The sequence below is a fragment of the Cebidichthys violaceus genome, unplaced genomic scaffold, assembly GCF_023349555.1.
Source record: "Cebidichthys violaceus isolate CVI_PGR_0920_01 unplaced genomic scaffold, fCebVio1.0.p SCAF_13, whole genome shotgun sequence".
NCBI lineage: Eukaryota > Metazoa > Chordata > Actinopteri > Perciformes > Stichaeidae > Cebidichthys > Cebidichthys violaceus.
In genome coordinates, this window is record NW_027176296.1 from 2664560 (window position 1) to 2674631 (window position 10072).

Sequence of the window (10072 nt, forward strand, 5' to 3'; positions counted from 1 at the left end):
AAGTTATTAGTATGCTTTCCCATTATTATTTCTTTGTTTTCACCCTAGTTTGGTCCAGCAAGTCAAAACAGTTGTACTTAAATCTTGAAAACATGCGTGTGCTAAAGGAAGCTCTCAGAAATCAGCTTTGTGTTTCTAAACTGTTTCCTCCTGAATTGAACTCGTATGACCTCCCCATCCTCGATGCCGCTTCCAAACCCAACTCTTTCCACGTAGTTCTGTCCAGACCCAGCTCACTGAGCCGAATGTCATTGGCTTTCAATAAGTTTCTCTTTTCCTTGAACCATTGAACAGGTTCTTCTTAGCAAAAAGAAAAACAAAGCACCTTCCAGGGAGTCGGGGCCCTACCCAGAATGTGTTATGTGTCTGGGAACGGAGCGTAATTCTTGGTAAACTGATCTTTGATGGTGACCACCACCCCTGTTGCCGGCTTTAACGGTGCAGTCCAGAGAAGCTCTGTCTATTTAAGGCAGTACTTGTGACACTAGGCTCGGGGGCTCTGTGGGCGGGAGTGATGGACAGATGCAGGGGCGCATCATTGGGAGAATGTGACCCTGAGTTCACCCACCCAGGTCAGAGGTGAGTAAGTAGAGGATGAGGAGGGGGGGGGGGGGGGGGGGTCAGGGCCAATGGGCCATTTGCTATCCATAACTATAGGGTATGACACACACACACACACACACACACACACACACACACACACACACACATTCCAGGAGAACGCACAAAGACGGGAAGTGCCAATGCAGAACATGGACGTGTGTGTATGTGCGCGCGCGTGTGCATGTGTGTGTTCATAGTGTTTTTGCCTAGCAGCAGGGGCACACAGTGAGATGTAAGTTTCTTTTTCCTCCTCTTCATAACCTGCTCCTCTACTGCTAACATCTAGACACAAAGTCATCATTACCCATCTGATGTAACTATCTGCCAGCTCTGGAACTGATTTAAAACTAGCTCGACCACCTGGGGCGAGCTTTGGCATTAGATGTTGTAGTAGAATATCTCATAAAGAAATCAAATATCGGATACCAGAAAACGATGTCATGAAGCGCTTTTTTAAAAAAAAAAATGTATTAGAGGCCACTCTTCAGTCTGCATCTCTTTGTTATGCTGAATGGCTCAGTGGCTGCGTCACCCCGACACGGTTGGCATCAGTACACAGACTGGCATAGCGCCAATTTTGCAAAACAGGTACTTTCCTCTGACCTGCACTGTGTACTACTTGTTGTGGCATCTGTGTTGAGACTTGTAGCATTACTCAGGAGCTGCTAGAAGAAATCTGTAGAATCTAGAGTGAAACAAAACCTGAAAACATTTTTTTACACAGCAGCAAATGTGAGTGAACGTAATGTAATCAGGTAAATAATCAGATGAATCTCGGTGCCAACGGTGTGTTTGTGTGTCACACAGGAAATGAAGATATGACCCTTGGTTTAGGTATCGGACAAAGGCTGAGTGGAGGTCACAGCATGAAGTTGTGAAACTGGCAGCTTTAAGTTTCCTCTCAGACTAAATCTGTAGCTCATGTCAAATCATCCTTAAAACAACCTTTGTTGAATATTCATCCATTTTGTTTTGATGTTGTAACAACATTCATGCCTATAAGTCCACTATGTCATCTCCACTTTCCTCCTGATGGCTTGAATGGCTATATATATATATATATATATATATATATATATATATATATATATATATTGCCATTCAAGCCATCTATATAATTTGCAAGACAGCTATAAAATACTCTCATAATCTTTCTCTCTTTGCCTAAAAGCATCACATGATGATAACAGAGTGGTGACAGAGTTATAAGACTGCAGTAAAAATGGCTGCTGCTATCTCACAGTACAGCATCTTTATTGAACAGTAGTAGTAAATTGTAGCACAGGTGAAGGCTGCAGTCATGCTCATAGTAAGCATTCCCTGCACTTCACCATCTCTCCTCCTCTTCTTCACTGCATTTTGATAGTCCCGCTGCCTTCACGAGAAGGGAATGCAGTTAATATATTTTTTACCAACATGGCCGGGATGTCTAGTCGTCTAATCATGTGTAGAAAAGCCTGCAAAAAGCATCAGACGCTGCCAAAACAGTGTGATGAAAGAGAGAAGAAATGATCTTTCCTCGTCTCTTTCTTTTTCTCCCTCCAATTCTCTTCCCTATTGCTCCACCTTATGTGAAAGATCCTCCCTCTGCACTCCCTCCTCCTCTTTTCCTTTCTGTCCCTCTGTTCCTTTACTTTGTGCCCCCCCCCCCCCCCCTTACTTCCCCTTTCACTGTGGTATGCAGACATGCAGGAATTTCTGGGCCTCAAAATGATAGACCAAACTTGTCAGCCCTGGCTCCTGTTACTAAAGATGGCCGCCCCGGCAGTGTGTGTGCTTGTGATTGGTGCATGTCGGAGTTACTCCCCGTGTGATTGGTTCTAACATGTTTGTCCACAGTTCTCGTGTTTTTTTGGCAAAGGTGTTTTTTTTTGTTTGTATAATGCGCAATTTTCATCTGCAATTTGTGACTGCTTAGTGACATAACTCTTCCTCTCCTCTGTTTTCTCTGCTGCACAGTTTTGTCTTCAGAGACGTATGTGTTAGTGCAAGCTGCTGTGTTTGTGTCTTCTTTGTTTTTGTGTGTAAATGAGGGGCGTGTCGCTTGTAACTTAGCATGTTCATTTTCTTAAATTAATCTCCAAATAGTAAAATGTTAGAAAAACAGGGATAATGCCCAAAGTGACATCTTCAAATGTCCGAACTCCAAAGATATTCAGTTTACTATCAAATAAGAAAAAGAAATGCAACAAATACTCACAACTGAGAAGCTGGAACTAGGTAATATTTAGCATTTTCATCTAAAGCAGAGAGGAATCATGAACTATGCAAAGATGATTCTAAGTAGGAATTTATCTGTATCATGGTTTCTGCTGAGCATCTAGAGACTCGCACAAAAAAAAAAAACGTATTAATAATAAAGTCTGACTGAGCAGATGCGGTAGTACATATGTTTGAATCTTCTAATCATTCACATCATGACAGTACAATGTCTTATGTCATGGACAGTATGTGTAAAAATGGCGTCTTAAATGGTAATTATGGAAAATCAAAAAAGTCAGTCGTAGAAAAGCTTTATGGTCATAGCTGCAGCTCAGTTCATAACATCAGGCCATAGGTGTCTGCAATGCATGTCAAATCACAACAGAGGAGATCCTCATATACACACCCATACACTTTAGCCTGTTCAGTTTTAAGATATAAACTAATGTGGGATTAAGTTAATTTAAAATGACATTTAAAATGATGCACTGGCAGAGCCCTTGTAGAACAAGATGAAACACATTCTGTGTCTATGGAGCCTTTAGATGAACTCATTATATAGTAGGGTGGTATAATTTATCTTCCCGTTTCATGACATGCTATCTAATTTAATAATAGTTTTGGTGCTCCATATGGAACTCTGCCAATACGACGAGGCTGCACTCAAATCAAAATGTCCGCTTCTATTATTTGCGCTTCCTTGTACACGTATATATTGAAGATGACACTGAGTAACACCCATAGCTTGTCCTTAATATAGACCATGAGCTAGTGAGCTAGTCTCTTACGACGCATGTGTTTGTGTGTGTGTGTGTGTGTGTGTGTGTGTGTGTGTGTGTGTGTGTGTGTGTGTGTGTGTGTGTGTGTGTGTGTGTGTGTGTGTGTGTGTGTGTGTGTGTCACCAGGCAGAATGACGTCCAGCCCGGCTAATATTTAGCATGCCTTGGCTGCTGCCTCCTCTCTCCAGTGTCTCCTGCTCTGGGCCTTGTGATGGCATTGTTGCAGCTAAATAAGGTTCTGCTCTGCTCGCCGTCTGTCAGCCAGACATACTGCACTCTGCTGTCTGCTCCACAACGCACTCACAAACACATGACACAGATGACTCTCGCGGCTATGTTTTGCTGGTGTTTTGGATGAACCGTGGCGCACCTGTGCTTGTGTGTGTGCGCACTGTGTACACCCATATATCATCTGACTACTCCTTCTGCGATTTGTATCTTGACAGAGATAGAGTGGTATGAGGTTGTTGTTTTCCCATGAGGAATGTTGCCGTCATGTGCTGCCGGTTTTCCTCTTTTACATTGCCTGTGTGTATTGTACTGTACCAACATCTGAGCGGCACAACCAGTCCACCTGCAGGTCTCTAGCCAACTAACCCAGAACACAAACAACCATTTTGGAGCTGCCTTTTTCTCAAAATAAGAAACCAAGGGGACAAACACTCCCAAGTGAATTCTTCTTCAGTCGCAAAAATTCACTTTTTTCCAATTGTTTTAGATCTTTGTATGTGGCGCTGGAATTAAAAGATTGATTGGGAAACTGAGGTTTCTGACACTTGTGAAAACAAATGACTTTTACTTGTCACCCACATAAAATGTAAGCCCCCCCAGGAGGAATGCTGGTGTATGTCCCCCTTATCACCCACCATCTCTCTTCCTGCTGCCTGCCTCGACCGATCCAGGCAGAGGGGCGCCCCTCTGGCCAATTCCACTAAACTAATTGGTCGCAAGGGCTTGTTGGTAGAAGGGAGTCTGGGAGCAGAGGTGAATATCTACTTGTGTATATGTGTGCATGGAGGCAGGCCAGAGTCGGGGCCTATTTAGTGTGTTTGTGTGTTTATCAGTCAGTTCCTCCCAGAGCAGGAATGGGAACACCGAGGGAGGAACTGGGCGTGGCTCCTATTAGTGGGAAAACATTTACTTGCAGATATTTGTTGTTGGTTCCAGTTAAAACTGTAGAAATAATATAAGTACATCTCTTTATAATGTGACCTGATGAATCACTAGAGAGGTTCGACACCACTCTGAACAAACAAACAACAAAGAATAAAGGAACAGGAAAAAAACATAATCAGAAACATGCTATTTACACCAAATTGTCACACAAAGCCAATTGAAATGGATCCAATACCAAACATTTATGAAGCTTATCATAATTCATGAGATCATGTCATTGTAGAGGTTTATATTGAAAGGTGTTTCCAGAATTCATGTTTACACCCTCATTCAGAGTAAATGACCATAGAGTTTAATGGATTGATGTGTAAATGAATTGATCTGTGATTGTGTGGGAGTGGAGGTTTGAATCAAAGCCTGAGTGTCCAGCAGTCCACTTTTAAACAACTCGGCCTGTCTTTAATGGTTCTGTTAATGCAGTTCAAAGTCAGCACTCTGCTGTGTGTGTGTGCCTGTCTGTGTCCATGATGGCCTTGTGTGTGTGTGTGTGTGTGTGTGTGTGTGTGTGTGTGTGTGTGTGTGTGTGTGTGTGTGTGTGTGTGTGTGTGTGTGTGTGGCCCCTCTTGAGGGCTGGTTAGCAGTGATGGAGCGATGGATGCAGAGAACAGCTTGGATGACAAACCCAGCTCCCAGTTCTGTTTGATGGGACGTATGTCTGTAGGAGGGACTGTCTGGCGCTCCATAACTCCATACTGTGGACAGTATGCGTATGTGTAGATGGAGACAGATGCTCCAGTTTCTTCGTCTCATGTGTACCGCTGACAGAGATAAATGTGCCAATAGTACTTTTCTGGACTGCAGAAAAATAGCTGTGGTGATGTGTGGCACTCTAGCGATGACCGTGTGAGAGAAGATTTGCTAAAGCTTTTAATTTTCTTATTGTTTTGCTGATATTTATTTGCTTTGCTAATTCAAACTTGTATAGCTGAATTTATAAACTAAACGTAATAGTTAAAGGATCAGTAATCAAATGAAGATGTGCATCCCTAGTTACAGTATAGGTGATTAATTAAAGTCATCCCAGCTCCTGGCAATACCCTCTTTTGATTTCCTGCTTTGTGTATTGCAATATTTGCTACACACACACACACACACACACACACACACACACACACACACACACACACACACACACACACACACACACACACACACACACACACTCTGTCAACAGGTCCTTCAGTGAGCGCTAGCTACAGCTGCTGATAGCATCAATCACCAATACCTGTTTACTGTCTCCTGTTAACCGCTGTGCCCCTGACCGCCCAGACTCTCCCCTCTGCACTGATTTAATTTAGCCCTCATTCTACTTTTTAAAATTGTATTAAAAAGACACACACACACACACACACACACACACACACACACACACACACACACACACACGCGGCTGTGTACCTCTGCCTGTCCAATGTTCTGTGGCAGAGAATCACATCTGTTATCCCGTGGTGTTGTGGTGTTGAAGCAAGTATCATATTTAGAAGCTGACCACAGAAACCTGCACAGTAAAAACTCATTGAGCAGTTTGTTTTGGCTTGTTTGTTATTTAGGGATTTTGTGCCCGTTAAATGTCAATACATGTTCTCTTTGCTAAACCAGGGACAACATGTTGAGTATGAATTGTCATTTATGATGTTGACAAAGTTTTTAGTGTGATTTTGAATGTCGTGTTCGTGTCACTGGCCAGTGTTTGTTACAGAGACAGAAAATCAACATATTAAAATTGCAATGGGGATTTTTTTTTAGAGAGGTGGGATTTTGTTCAATTTGTCTTTGTTATTTATTCCTGTTTTATTAGCAGCAGCAGAGGTAAAGCTTTCTGTGAGGCACAGGTAGCGTCAGTTTGTCTCTCTGTTTACCCCCGGCTGCTGTGTTTCAGTGAAAGGCTTTTCTCTTTGTGTGCCACCCACCCACTCACCCAGGCTGCCTGCCTGCCAGAGGGGCCTCTGTTGACAACACCTGCAACCCCAAGGATAAGCAGGGCCTCTTTAGTCCCCTGTCACCCCTTTCTCCTTCCTAATGTATGTGTTGTGCTCCTTACTCTTTGTCCTACACTCTGGTGTACATGTATTATGTATGTGCACACACACACGCATATGGACACATGATACAACGCCTCTGTGGTTGGACCCTTCCTCTCCAGCAGTCATCCCGCTGTGTAAATCCTTCAGCTGGGGTTTCTCTTTCAGTCAGGCCCCTAAAGGGACGCCGTGTGCCTGAGCTTGGCATGTAGCTGAGGCTGGCTGAGGACCCAGCTTCTCTCTGGGTTCACATTCTGCCTGAGCTGCAGCCATAATAGCTTATGAATGGTTTCAGATGAAAAGGCACCTCCTCCACTGTAGTGCCCGTAGCCAGAGACGTAATGGGTGTAAGTGGGTATCAAACATGAGTAAGGGCACTTCCATACTTGTTGCAGGTAGTGGAACCTACAGTGTATTGATAGTTTTCTTTTGTTTGTTTATTTGCCTTCTATGTCACGATTAAATTTGGACTGCACACATCAGGATCGAGCAGGGCTTCTCCTAAAATAGCTCACTCCCCCTTTTCTGTGGCTTGCTAAAGGTTTAACAAACATGAACATAAACTTGATAACACAAAGTCACCTTGTAAACTTGTTTGAATTTCGATCCAATCAAATGTACAGACCCCCTACGTACACAAAACTATTGTTCTCCAATCAGTCAATTAAATGAGTTGCTCTGCTTTCAAGTTCAGTGACGTCTCAACATTCGTCGATGTCAGCAGACTAGCAAGGGCTCACAAGATTTGTAAAAGAGGCGACGACTGCGGTGGCTGAAACGTTATTTAAGGACCATAAAAGTAAGAGAGAAATTATATCTCCTATTGGCGATACAAGTAGCTCTTCGCCACTTTCATTTTGTCAAATTAGCTCTCAGAGGAAAATAGGTTGGAGACCCCTTGGATAGAGGATCAAGTCAATCTAAGCTACAAAACACCCAAAGGCACTCTTTGTTATAGGTCAACAAGAAGTGTCGCAAATACTCTACATATGTAATAAACCCTGATGAAGACATATGTTGGTCGCAATGCGTCGGCCACTTTAAATGTATTTGACCATGTAGAATGAAGGCATTTTATTTTTGCCTTTTTTAAGGAGCCTTGCAATTTATACAATGTCGAAACCATATTGAACCTGGAAAACATTTATTAAACTTTGATGTCATGAGTTTGACAGTTTTCAGTTGTACTTTCTTAAGTAAAGATGATAAATAAGATATTAATACAATCATTTGTTTTTAAAAGTAGCTTTAAAAATATATATTCACATAACATTAAGGAATATTAATTCTGTGATAGAAACATTCTCATATTCTCCTCCTATCTCTAATGACCCTCCTTAGGTAACAGATGTGTCCATCTTGTTTTTGAGGTGATGCCCCGCGAATTCCTGTACCAGGAGAGAAAAACAAGCCTGGTTGGGGGGGGGGGTCAAGGCGAACTGATCTGACTGACTGAGTGAGTGAGGGATAGGAGCACAGAATCAGCTCTTTACCCTGGACCGCTGAATCCATGCTGTTTGGTTGTGTTTTTTTGCTAATCATTTCCCTCGTGGTGGTCTCATGCATGCATCCTCCTTTATGTGTCGTCCCTCGCGTTGAGGCGTTTCTCCGGCTCTCCCTGTCGGCTCCTTCCCCTTGCACATACGGGGACACACGCACACGTAGTCTCGCTTCATTCTCTGCCTCAGCACTTAATATTGTGTGCTTATGGAAATTCTCTTTAGACTGGCAGTTATTGGAACTAAGATTTTAATGAGGGGAGGTTTTAGAGTGGCACACGCTGCATTAGCATTACAACAGGGGCATGTCTGATGGCTGGACGGGCAGGCGAGCCATCAGCCTAGCTAGCAGCAGCAGACATATCAATCGTGTCCAGACAATGGCAGTGTTCACGGTATAGTATGCCTACTAGTTCTGCTAATCTAGTTCAGGAAGCCAATGTTTTTGTTTTTTTATAAAGGAATATTTTGTAGAGTCTCACTTCCCATTCATTTGTAGTGGAACATTATAGTAGTGCTTCTTTCTGAGTACCCAATCACACACACATTGCTGCCAGGAATCCGTCCTGTTGTCGACGCAAGGTGTCAGGATGATTGATTGAATCATGTCAGCACCTGTCGAATGAGTTTTGATTAGAATTTGATCTCAAAGGGAGACGACCTGAAAACGTCCATGTCTGTCCGCTGCTTTGGTCTACTGCTCCTGAGCTACCCATACCACATCGCGTTGGCCGTGAAGCCGTAATAGCTTATTTTAGAAGTTACCGTTTTATTCTGATCAACAACCGGGTTTCAAGGACTGTTGTTCATAAATAATCAAATAGGGTTGGTATTTTTGACAGCTGTTACCTTCAAATCAAAGTGTCAGTGACTTGGGAATCTTAAATCAAAACATTTTTGTATTCCATATTTTGCATGGTTTTCTTGATCCCTAGAACTGTAGACCTGTTCTCCCTAAAAACCAGCAGAACCCACTATTGGTTCCAGTCCTCGGTTTCCCCACAAACTTCACCCAACATTTCCTGTCTGGGACAAAAGGAACGGGGGGATGTGTTCACACAGCTGGATGGCCAAAAATTTTGAACAAACAGAAGCAAGAGATCTCCCGATTTTCCCCAAAATTCCTTCGACGCATTTGAGCCTGAATCTGAGTTTACACTGTTTTGCTTATGACTAACACTCTCCATAATCTGTCCCTGCTCACCGGCCCAAGAGACCCCTGGTCGGTCTCCTCGGCTGTTTTCCTTGGCCTCTCACTCTGCTGATGGAAAGATGAGTCTCATCGAGGTCAAACGGAGGCTTCAGCAACTTGAAGTGAGGCTATGAGGGATGACTGTGAATGGATGACCACAGCTCCATAACTATTTGTGGGTGAAGATGTTAGGACCGCCATGTTTTTACATTTTATATCCCAAGTTCTTTTCATGACCACTGGCCCTTCAAACCCATGCCAACGTGTGAGACAATTCAACCATTTGTGTCAATATCTGATGGGGTTTTCAGCTCCTTAAGGACATAATTCTTTCTACCAGATCTGTGTTTCATCGTCAGATGTCAGAGTCTCATTTAATCAGCTTGAAGCAGCAGATGTGTTCGTTTTGCTGCATTGAAAGGCGAGACAGTCTCAGTAAGAAGATATATTAGACACTTTATTAAATTGTCCATATATGTGAATAATTCAAGCAGATGACAATAATCACTGAATACAGTACGAGTCGGGGCCAGCAACTGTTTTGTTGTTCTCCAGTCTTGGGGTCGGGGGGGTAAGAAGGGAGGGTCGCTATGAACAAAA